Source organism: Canis lupus, chromosome 8 (assembly GCF_003254725.2).
Source record: "Canis lupus dingo isolate Sandy chromosome 8, ASM325472v2, whole genome shotgun sequence".
Classification (NCBI taxonomy): Eukaryota; Metazoa; Chordata; class Mammalia; order Carnivora; family Canidae; genus Canis; species Canis lupus.
This window is the reverse complement of record NC_064250.1, coordinates 4,417,689-4,430,420: the sequence shown is the minus strand read 5'-3', so window position 1 is coordinate 4,430,420 and position 12,732 is coordinate 4,417,689.

The following is a 12,732-nucleotide window of genomic DNA, read 5'->3' as shown; positions in this document are numbered from 1 at the left end:
TCCACACTCAGTGGCGAGTCTGCTTAAGGATTTCTGTCTCTCCTTCTGCCCTTCCCCTGCTCACTCTCTCTCTTACTCCCTCTCTCTCTCTCTCAAAGAATCTTTTAAAAAATCAAAAATTAAATTTAAAAAAAATTAAAATATATGCCCCAACTGTGTTACTATTCTGTCTGCCTCAAGAGGGCTACATCAGATGAGAAAGGTGCATGCCTTGTCCTAGTAAACAGGATTCTTGAGATCTAACCACAGCCTCAACATTAGCAGAGAAGACAGGAGGGGTGCAAGAATTTCTGATGAGGAAGATAGCCAGGCCAAAGTGAAAGACAAAGATGTGACTAGGTTGTTTCTGTGGTTTCCAGCCCTCCCTCTCTTCTACTTTTGGGGTTATAAAAGCAGGGGCAAGGGAGGGCAGAGACAGAAGAAGTTCACCATGGACACCATCACTGGGAAAATGCAAGCCCTACTTCTTTTATTGGCCTGTCTCTTGCCTCCTGAACCTGGAGCTGGTGAGTCTAGGGTGTAACTCCCTGTCAAAGAAGACTTCAAGTGAGGGTACAAGATCCCATTGCAAGCATTCTAGGAGGGTATTTCTAACTGGAAGAGTCAGACTTTATCCCTTTAATTGATGATAGTTTTCCTGGGATGAGAAGTCTTGGGTGGAGAAAGAATCAGAAAACTGGCTTTAGAAGCTCCTCCTAACCTGCTTTCTTCAAAATAGCCACCCTCTGGTTCACAGTTCTTGGTGCTTACTCTCAGGCAGAGGAAATCAGGACAGATACATGAAGAGAAGTTTAGGGGTACGTGGGTGGCTCAGTCTGTTAAGTGTCTATCTGCCTTTGGCTCAGGTCATGATCTGAGGATTCTAGGATAAGCCCTGAGTCTGGCTCTGTGCTCAGCAGGGAGTCTGCTTCTCCCTCTCTCTCTGCCTTTCCCCATGCTCAGGCACACTCTCTCTTATTCTCTCTCAAATAAATAAATAAAATCTTTAAGAAAAATAAAGAAAAGGGACACCTGGGTGGCTCAGTGGTTGAGAGTCTGTCTGCCTTTGGCTCAGGGCATGATCCTGGAGTCCCGAGATCGAGTCCCACATCGGGCTCTCCATATAGAGCCTGCTTCTCCCTCTGCCTGTGTCTCTGCCTCTGTGTGTATGTGTGTGTGTGTGTGTGTGTCTTTCATGAATAAATAAATAAAATCTTTAAAACAAAATAAAGAAGAAAGAAAGAAAGAAAGAAAGAAAGAAAGAAAGAAAGAAAGAAAGAAAGAAAGACCTAAATGACAGCTCAGAATCAAGACTAACTATTGAGTTCTGAAGGGAGGCTGAGAGTTGGTTAACCAGGTGGATTGGGGTTCTGAAGACTCATGGAGAACTGAGCTCCATTAGAAGTAAGAGAGAAGCTCTGTGGGCCCTCCGCTTCCACCTCCTTTTCCTCATCCAGTACTCTGTCTGAAGGCAAGTGAGCCTGTGTTTAGGGACCTGAGATTCTATTTCAGTGGAAATTACCAGTGGCATTGAGTCCAAGCCACACTCCCGCCCCTACGTGGTCTATCTGGAAATCGTCACTAACGAGGGTTATATTGCCAGCTGTGGCGGGTTTCTCATAAGTCAAGAATTTGTGATGACAGCTGCTCATTGTAAAGGAAGGTAAGAAAACTTTGACTTACTCTCTTTTCATGTGAGGAGCTATAGGAACCAGAGTTGTACACAACTTCAAAGTAGCCTGAGGAGAGATTCTTGTGCCCTATTCATCTCAAGATGGTCAACAATGTATATTGGAAGGAACCAGTCCATTTTCATTTGCCATCTCCACCTCTAGAGCCCACAACTTTATCCAGGGCAGCCAGGTCACAGCAGGCCAACCCTTCCCCTCTCGTCCTGGTGCCAGCTGAGCTCTCTCGGCCCCCTGTAGCTGCCAGGGCCTGACCCTTGCTGAATTGGCTATGATCCCTGGGGAAACTTCTGTCCTGAGTAAGACCTGAGTTCTTCAGGTGGCCCTGCATTGGGGAAGAAGAGAGCTTAGTGTCTCCTTGCTCAGAATGGACCCTTTCCAGGAAACTAGCATCCTTTCCTGCTTTTCTCCTCCTTCTCAACAGGAAAATTACTGTCACCCTGGGAGCTCATGACATGAAACAGGAAGAATCCACATGGCAGAAGCTAGAAGTCTCAGAACAAATCATTCACCCAAATTATAACACTTAACACCAAACTCAACGACATCATGTTACTGAAGGTGCCATTAACTTCCCAGGACATCTCCATCCCCCCTTCATGAAGACCTGTGCATTTCTCATTCTCTCTCTTCCAAACCATTTTCTTGGGACCCCCCTCCCACTCTGTGTCATCACCACCCCACTGGGGAGCAACTCTTGGCGCTGCCCAGGGCGCATCTACCACAACACACCCCCACTTTCCCTGGGATGAGAGGTCCATCTACTGTCCCTCCCTCACAGCTACAAACGAAAGCCAAGCTGACCCACGCCGTGGGAACAATCCCCCTGCCACCTGGTCTACCTTTATCCCACCTGGGAGAATCTGCAGGGCTGCTGGCTGGGGAAAAACAGGAGTGATGGAGCTGGTGTCAGATACGCTGAGGGAGGTCAAGTTGAGACTCATGGACGCCGCGGCCTGCAACCACTATTCGTTTTACAACCATAACTTACAAAGCCGTGTGGGCAATCCCAGGAAGACAAGATCAGCATACAAGGTGACTGCACATCTACACTTCCTCCTCACAATTGAGTCCCTGGGAGACAGCATCCTCCTGGGAGGGGGAGGGGTCAGGAAATCCCTGAGGATAGTGACTGGTGTCTGAGTTTGTGGGTTTCTAGCAACATGGAAACTAAATCCTGCCTCTGGGTTCCATCCTCACATACTCAAGCCCTGCCTCTAACCCTCCCTTCTAGTCAGCTGAACAGGGCTCCAGGAGAGAAAGGAAGAAATGGAAGGGACAAGATCTAGAGTTGTGGTTCTACGCCAGAGAGGAATAAGACAATCCCCTAACTTTGGACCCCATGAGGAGCCAGGATTCCTGATTTGACTCTGGGGTATCTTAGAGCTGGCTGGGGTGCTGAGAGATGAGGATGAGGCAACAGCTGGGAGAGGACATTCTATGCTCATGATCTGCTTTCTCTAACCCACAGGGGGATTCTGGGGGCCCCCTGTTGTGTGCAGATGTGGCCCAGGGCATTGTTTCTTATGGACGTGGAGATGCAAAGCCTCTTGCTGTCTTCACTTGAATCTCCCCATATGTGCCCTGGATTAATAAAATCTTAAAGAATATATAGCCACAGAAGGCTGGCCAGCCTGTGTGAGAAGCCCAAAGCCAGAGGCTTCCCTGGGCCGACCCCCGTTCCACAGAGCCTGGCCCCAGCCGGAGCCCCAAGGAGGCTGTTGGAGGCACACAAAACCCCTGCTGACTGTATCCCCAGCAAACTTCAATAAAGACGCTGCCTTCAGCATGTGTGTGTCAGACTCCCTTCTCCCACGGAGCTGGTCTGCTCTAACAGAGGAACTCCCCGTGACTGTTTCTAGAAATGGCCCCAGGCCTGGGCTGTTGTTATCTTGTGTCCTTACACCAACTTCTATCTTATCTTATCATCCCCCTCAATACTGGCTTTGCAGCCAGGGGAGCATGTGCCAAAGGGGAAGGAAGAAACCTTCCCAAGCAGCTCAGGAAGGAGAGGGGAGGAATGCCTCCTCCAAGTCCTCAGGATGAGTCTGTGTGTTGCAGCAGTAGAATCGAGCCACATGTGGGGCAAGGCCATTCTAGCTGAGGGGAGAGCCCCAAGATTATCAGTGTCAGCCTAGCCTGTCAACTACATCAGAGCCATTCAAATTCAACTGTCATTTTCCTCCAGAAATGACACAGGGTCTCAGGCCTTCCAGAAGAAGAATATCTGAGTTAGGCCAAGTTCTCCAAAGTTTCCTTCTCCAAGTTATCTGCAACACTCTGCACCCTATACCTCCCAGCATCTGATCTGGGTGAGCACACCATAACCACACCTGCCTGAACACAAGGAAACAGGGCATGAACTCCACCTAACTCTCAGGAGCCTGCAGTTCAAGGGCCTCCTAACAGGTCCCATCACAGTTCCCTAAATACCTAAGAAGATAGTCCGGGCCCGAGGCAGGAAAGAGCTACCATTGCTGGACACAGGGAACCCAGCACATCCATCTTCCCCACTGCCTGACCCACAAAGCAAGGCTTCCAGCTTTGCCATGATGAGACAGATGTAAAATAAAGCAAACATAATATATAAAACTGATAATAAATTCTATGTGTAAAACAGGCATAAGTGGGTAAATTGATACAGCCACTGCAGAAAAGAGTACAGAGGTTCTTCAGAAAATTAAAAATAGGGATCCCTGGGTGGCGCAGAGTTTTGGCGCCTGCCTTTGGCCCAGGGCGCGATCCTGGAGACCCGGGATTGAATCCCACGTCAGGCTCCCGGTGCATGGAGCCTGCTTCTCCCTCTGCCTGTGTCTGCCTCTCTCTCTCTCTCTCTCTCTCTGTGTGTGTGTGTGTGTGTGTGTGACTATCATAAATAAATAAAAATTTTTTAAAAAAAGAAAATTAAAAATAGAAATACTGGGGGATCCCTGGGTGGCTCAGCGGTTTGGCACCTGCCCTCAGCCCAGGGTGTAATCCTGGAGACTCGGGATTGAGTCCCATGTCAGGCTTCCCGCATGGAACCTGCTTCTCCCTCTGCCTGTGTCTCTGCCTCTCTCTCTGTGTCTGTCATGAATGAATAAATAAAATCTTTTTTAATTAATTAATTATTTAATTAATTAAATTTAAAAATAAAAATAGAAATACCATATGATCCAGTAATTCCACCATTGGGTTTTTACCCAAAAAACCAAAAACACTAATTTGAAAAGACACATGCACCCTTATGTTTATTGCAGCATTATTTACAATAGCCAAGATATGGAAACAACCCAAATGTCCATCGATGGATGAATGGATAAAGAAGATATAGTATATATGCACACACACACACACATACACACACACACACTAGAATATTACTCAGCCATAAAATAGAATGAGATCTTTCCATTTACAGCAACGTGGATGGACCTAGAGTATATTATGCTAAGGGTAATAAGTCAGACAAAGACAAATACCATATGATTTCACTTATATGTGGAATCTAAAAAAACAATAATAAATGAACAAAAGAAAGCAGAAACAGACTCAAACACAGAAACCAAACTGACAGTTGCCAAAGGGGAGGCTGGTAGGGGGATGGGTGAAATAGGGGAAAGGCAGTGCAAGACACAGGCTTCCAGTTACAGAATGAATAAGTCATGAGGATGAAAGGCACAACCCAAGGAAGATAGTCAATGGTACTGTAATTGCCTTGCATGGCAACAGTTGGCAGCTACACTTGTGAGCCTAGCATAATGTATAGACTTGTCAGTTCACTCTATTATCCATCTGAAATGAATGTAGCATTATGTGTTAATTATACTTCAATTTTTTAAAAATCTGTAAATATAAAAAAAAACCTAGATGAAGCTCTTTTTTTTTTTTTAGATGAAGCTCTTGAAGGCTAAAATGAAAAGACAATAGACAGAAACTTGAAGAAATAAAAAGCACTGGTGAAAAGCACTCTAAATACAAAATTTAAAAGCAATAGCAAATATTATAGTTTTTATGATTTTAAAAAAATTCATAAAAATAATAATAGATCTATGTTAATGGTCACACAACATATAAAATATAATTGTGATATATATTTGTGGTATGAATAAAACATGATTGTGAAAAAAATAATTTAATTACCTCTTAAAAAAAAAAAAAACCAGGGGCACCTGGGTAGCTAGGTTGGTTAAGTGGCCTACTCTTGGTTTCAGCTCAGGTCATGATCTCAGGGTCATGAGACCAAGCCCCAAGTCAGGCTCCACATGGAATCTGCTTAAGATTCTCTCTCTCCCTGTCTCTCTGCACTTCCCCAGGGCACTTGCTCATGCATGTGCTTTCTCTAGATATATAATAAATAAATAAATTTTTTTAAAAAGAAAATAAAGGAAAAAAACATGTAAATATCTCAAAAATAAAAGAACTTATGCTGAGAATGGTAATTAAAAGATGTGGTTTGGGGGGCACCCAGGTGGCTTAGTCGGTTAAGCATCTGACTCTTGATTTTGGCTCAGGTCATAATCTCAGGATTGGGAGACTGAGTACCTCCACTCCTCCTGTGAGCCCCTGTGGGACTCTGCACTCAGCACAGTCTCCTTGAGATTCGCTCTCTCTCTCTCTGCCCCTCCCCACCACTCGTGTGCTCTCTCTTTCTGCCTCTAAATAAACGAAATCTTTTTGAAAAGATGTGTTTTTTCTTTTAGCCCTAAATCTCCCTTTATATTTGTATAATTAGGGATCCCTGGGTGGCGCAGTGGTTTGGCGCCTGCCTTTGGCCCAGGGCGTGATCCTGGAGACCCGGGATCGAATCCCACGTCGGGCTCCCGGTGCATGGAGCCTGCTTCTCCCTCTGCCTATGTCTCTGCCTCTCTCTCTCTCTCTGTGACTATCATAAATAAATAAATAAAAATTTTAAAAAAATTTTATATTTGTATAATTAAATAATAGTTTTAAAATATGAAAGATAAGGAACAGGGACTTTATACATAATGTTTGCTTAGGAGACCAGAGCACAAACTGAATCAGTGCTAAGGCCCCACCCACTCCTGACCCCTTAGGACAGCACGTTTTCAGGGCAGCTTTTCTTCCCGGGAAGCTGGACCACTGGAGAGGTGGAGAGTGTAGACACTCTATCCTCAGCCTGGCCTCCAAGAAGCACTGGGGCCTGTTAAGACCACAGGCAGCTGGACTGAGTCTGCAGGCTGAATCGGACCCCCAGGGGTTGCCAGGCACTGACTCTGAGCACGGCCACCACACAGACCAAACAAGCTGCTACCAGAGCGCTTGGTGGCCCAGCCACACCCGAAGTTAAGCACATGGTCATCCCTGCAGCATCAGTTCCACAGTAGGGATGATAGTGTCCAAGGAAGGAGCCTCCCTGGCTGCCACTGAGAGCCATAAGAGAGTCCCAGCCTCACAGGGTTAACAGGAGAAACCATCCAGATAAAATGGCCTTGCCCAAACACATGGGAAGAGGGCCTCTGGAAAGCTGAGGATGGCACACAGGGAAATGCTGAGGAACCAGATCCTCCAGGGCCACAGTTGTTGGGGCCCAGGTCCAAATGACCAGCAGGAAAATATTTGCCCCTCCGCCCCCACACCAGTGTTACGCCCTCCCCTGAGAACCTGGGAATTGTCTCTCCTACACCCACAGTTCCTCTGGCACCTCTCACCCTCACGCAGTCATGCACAGGGTCATGGGCTGCCATGTGCACACACTGACACAGTTGTTACTGCACACGTAGTTCATGAAGAGGAGGCCATGCAGAACTCAGGTGAGCCCTTCATCCAATATGGCCCAAGTGCTCATGGCAGCAAAGACCCACATACAGGGAGAAGACCATGTGAAAACACAGACTGAACGAGGTATCTGCGGACAAAGCGACGCCAAGGACTGCCAGCTAGCGCCACAGCTAGGGAGAGGCACAGGGCAGATTGTCCCTCACAGCCCTCGCAAGAACTCCACACTGCCCACACCTTCGTCTCAGACTTCTAGCCTCCACAACTGAGTGGATACGTTTCTATTGTTTTTTTAAGCCACCTAGTTCATGGTACTTTGTTATAGTAACTCTAGAAAATTAATGCAAGAGTTAAGGCAGAGTTTTAGGAATTTGAAATTTTGCCAAAAGATCACCATTTACTTTATTTTTTTTCATGTTTTATCTAAATTCAGTTTAATTAATATATACTGTATTCTTAATTTCAGGGGTAGAATTTAGTGATTCATCAGTTGCATATAACACAGAGTGCTCATGACTTCAAGGGCCCTCCTTAATGCCCATCACCCAGTTACCCCGTCCCTACTATTTAATAGACATCTTATATTAGGAGTGGGCATTAAATTCATAAAAAGCTTTGCCATTCAAACATAGCAAGGAAAGACTCTACAGTGAGCAGTATAAAGAGCTTGTTAAAACCACATTTATAGAATGTAGCTCCAGCCTGCTTCAGAAAATTCTTTTTTTCAGTTTTATGTTTGTTGTGGGATTTTTTACAGTAATTAGAATACCAGGCCCAACACTTCACTCCCATCTTGTCCCCACAATCTACTGTTCCCTGCTCCTGAGCCCACCCCATGGGCTGCTCTATCTTTCAGGCCTTTCCCTGCAAGATGCTGCCACCCTGCAGGAGGCCTGCCTCAGAGTGAGGCAAGAAAATCACCTGGCTGAGAAGCTTAAGGAGATAGTTGCATAGGAAGGCACTTGCAGGACTCTGAGAGTGAGCATCGCCTCCATAGTGTACCTTATGTGCCTCTCTTGCTGCACCCTAGTCTGAGTCCTGGCCACCACATTTGAAAGTAGTCATGGCTCCTGGTTGGCCTCCTCTTGGCCTCTACATAGTTCAAATGAATTTTGACTCAAGGTCACTGTCATAAGGGACATTTTTTTTTTTTAAGATTTTATTTTATTTGAGAAAGAAAGCTAGTGAGAAAGAGCATGAGTGGGGGGAGGGACAGAAGGAGAAGCAGGCTCCCTGCTGAGTGGGGAGCCAGACACTAGGCTCCATTCCAGAAACCCAAGATCATGACCTGAGCTGAAATCAAATGCTCAACCAACTGAGCCACCCAGGCACCCCAAGGACATTTCTATTCCTCAATACCAAGGTGAGTGAGAGCCACAGTTACAGATGGAGGAAAATCTAGATCCTAAGGAAATACATTTATAAAAAGCTGGCAATGGGTGAAAGTTGATAACCATTCTGTGGACTTGTAATTCACCCAGAAGATCCAATAGAAATGTAAGGTGAGCTGTACCTCTGTCCTTGTAGGTCCACAGTCTCTAGGAGTCAGCACCATATCCATGAAGAGGTCATTTTTCCCAAGGCCAAACAAAATTCAAAGGCAAAAACTAACTTCTATTGCTATTGTTTTACCTGCTTTTCTTCATTTAATTCTCATGACGCCATATGCAAAAAGAAAATCACAAACAAAAACCCCACCTCAATCTAAGTATCATACCTTATACAAAAATTAACTCAAAAAAAAAAAAAAATTAACTCAAAATGGATCATTTTATGATAAATAAATGTAAATGTAAATGTACCATAATGTAAACATAAATGTAAAACTATGAAACTGTTAGGAAAAAAATAGAGAATCTTCATGATCTGGAGTTAAGCAAAAAATTCTAAGGCATGACACCAGAAGCACAATCCATAAAAGAAGGTATCGACTTCTTTTGGACTCATCGATATTTAGAAACTTTTGCACTACGGAAGGTATCTGTTAAGAGAATGAAACGACAAGCTACAGACTGAAAGAAAATATCTGGAAATCACAAGGCTGACAAATGACTGGTATCCAGAATGTAAAAAGTACTGACAAAACTCACCAGGAGGAAAACAAAAACCCAGTTAGAATGTGGGCAAAAGGCATGAGCACACTTCACCCAAGAGGATTTATGGGTGGCAAATAAACACTTGAAAATGCTCAACTTCATTAGCCATCAGAAAAATGCAAATTAGAAACACAATAACACACTGCTACACACCTATTAAAATGGCTAAAATTAAAAATACTGAGGGTGCCTGGGTGGCTCAGTAGGTTAAGTGTCTGCCTTCAGTTCAGGTCATGATCTCAGGTCCTGGGATGGAGCCCCAGTTTGGGCTCCTTGCTCAGCAGGGAGTCTGCTTCTCCCTCTCCCTCTGCCTCTTCCCCCTCCCCACTCATGTGCATGTGCTCTCTCTCTCTCTCTAATAAATAGCCTTTTTAAAAATACTGAATACCCAGGGCTTGCACAGATGTGGCCCAACATGAGCTCTCATCCATTGCTGGGGAGTGCAAAATGGTATGGCCACTTTAGAATATAGTTCAACAGTTTCATAGAAAATTAAATATACACTTATTATATGATCCAGAATCCTATGCCTGGCTATTTACCTTACAGAAATGAAAAGTTAAGTTCACATAAAAACCTGTCCACAAAAGTTTATAGCAACTCTATTCATAATTACAAAAACCTGGAAACAACCCAAACATCTTTCGGCAGAAACACCAGTGAAAACTCTCGGTGACACCTGGAGGGCTGGTCCTCCCCGGAGCCACCGGGGCTGTACACCACCTGTCTTTAGTCTCACAAAACTTCCCTTCACGCCTCCCCCAGTAGCCTCACCAGAATCTGCCTGTAGCTGGGCAGCATTTGCCACTCAAAGAAAAAAGGAGGGGCACCTGGGTGGCTCAGTCGGTTAAGCATCTGCCTTCGGCTCAAGTCATGATCCCCAGGTCTGGGATGGAGCCTCTCATCGGGCTCCCAGCTCAGTGAGAAGTCTGCTCTCCCTCTCCCTCTGTCAGCCCCTCCCCCTGCTTCTGTGCGCTCTCTCTCTCTCTCTCTCTCCCCCTGTCAAATAAATAAATAAAATCTTTTCAAAAAATTAAATTAATGAAAGGAACTAAAGGAATCTCCTTGCAACTAAGAACATAGGATGTAGAGAAAAAACAAGACAAATGAGACATCCTCAACATAGAATGGCAATCCCGGTAGAAGGAGGATAGCAGGCCACTCTAGGACTATCAGAAGACAGTCACTCCGAATCCAGGAATGATACCCCAACAGCATGGCCCACAGGAAGCAGCAGTAGAGACTGTGCAGAGCCTGGCGGAGTGTGGCTGAGCCTCTAGGTTCTGACTCCCCCATCGGCAACAACCACAGAGCAAATGAGCATCATGTGGACCCCTGGAATGGAAATAACTATTGTTGCCAGTCTCTCCCACAGCTCAACCAGAAAAGGTAAGGCCAGCAGAGCCACAGTGTTAATTTGGAGATGCAGAAGACGATGGCCTACATGACCGATGCTGAGAGCGATGGGGGAGTGGTAGCATCACAGGGACCAGGAAAAACTGGCAGGGAAAAGGGGTTGCCCAAACTCATGAGAAGGGGCACTTCTCAAACCCCAGTCTGTCGCTAAAATGGTAAATGGAAAAGAGGCACAGCAGAAGGAAATCCAGAAAAGAAGCAACCTTGAGTGGGGAGTGGTTCTTGCTGAAGAGCCTGTATGAGGCCATGAGACATATTCTGGCAAATCCAAACCTTAGGGTCACCTCCCAGGACCTCTCCATTCATCATTCTCTGTCCACTAAAAAAGGTCATGATCATTCAAAAAGGAAGTAGCATGTTAGAGGAGGCGAGGTCAGGGTATAGTAGACTAAATCAGCTTATATCCTTGCAAATTACTTTGCAGATATTGAATGTAGGCTAGCAGCAGTTAAATTCAGAAAACCTTGGTTATTTGGAAACATCACCTAGAGAAGGAGGTAGGGCTTATTGCCAGAGCAAGTGCAGTGAGCTCCAGCCTGCTTCAAGAAAATGTGGCCATGCTGTAAAGGATATACTACTTTTCCTGTCCCATGGCACTGCTAGTCAGTTGGATGCAAGATGGCACAAGCCCGTACAATCAGTTGTCCCTCTCCATAGTATTTCTTATAAAATACATCAACAGGTGTGAAAATTTACAGCCCTTGTATCCCTTCCTGGCAACTGGAGGGTTAAAACCACTCTTGGTCACATGCTCAATCAAGACAGACACAGCTAACACTCAAAGAACAAGGTTAAGAAACAACCTGGCAGGGGTCCCTGGGTGGCTCAGCGGTTTAGCGCCTGCCTTGGGCCTAGGGTGTGATCCTGGGGTCCCGGGATCGAGTCCCCACATCGGGCTCCCTGCATGGAGCCTGCTTCTCCCTCTGCCTGTGCCTCTGCCTCTTTCTCTCTGTGTCTCTCACGAATAAATAAATAAGTAAAAACTTTAAAAAAAAAGAAAGAAAGAAAGAAAGAAAGAAAGAAAGAAAGAAAGAAAGAAAGAAAGAAAGAAAGAAAGAAAAGAAAGAAAAAGAAACAACCTGGCAGGGGCACCCAGGTGGCTCAGTGGTTGAGCATTTGCCTTTGGCTAGGTCGTGATCCTGAGGTCCTGGGATGGGGTCCAGCATCAGGCTCTCCAGAGGGAGCCTGCTTCTACCTCAGCCTGTGTCTCTGCCTCTCTGTGTCTCTCGTGAATAAATAAAATTAAAAAAAAAAAAAAAAGAACGTGGCAGCTGAAAGTTCAAAGAATAAAACAAGACTATACAAAGCAGGATGTGACTGAAGTCTGGTAAATCTGATTAACCTGTACTATGTTTAGGGGGATTTAGAGGAAAAGATAAATAGCCTCCATGAGGACATTCGCACCACCTACCCATCAAATGGCTACACGGCAGCACAAGATAATATAACACAAAGGGACAAAAATCAATGTTTCTTAAGGACCAACCATGTGGCATTTTTCATTTAACACCATATTTAATTCTCCCAAAACCCTGTTTCACATCATTCTTCATATTTTACAGGAGCATTTGCTAAGTCTGAGAACTCCAGGAACTTTCCTAAGGTCAGACAGACACTTAAGTGGCAGAAGCTGGATTCAAGCTCTCCCATCGAACTGCAAAGCTGGTTGCATGCCTTGAATGTCAAAATGAATAATGGCACAGGTGATCAATGCTTCAGGAACTCAGAGAAGAGATGATCCCTCGGCCTCATAGTGGCTAAGGAACACTGCCATCATTAAATGCCAGTGCTTTTATATCATCCCCAACGCCTTCCCTCCCACTAACCGTGAATCT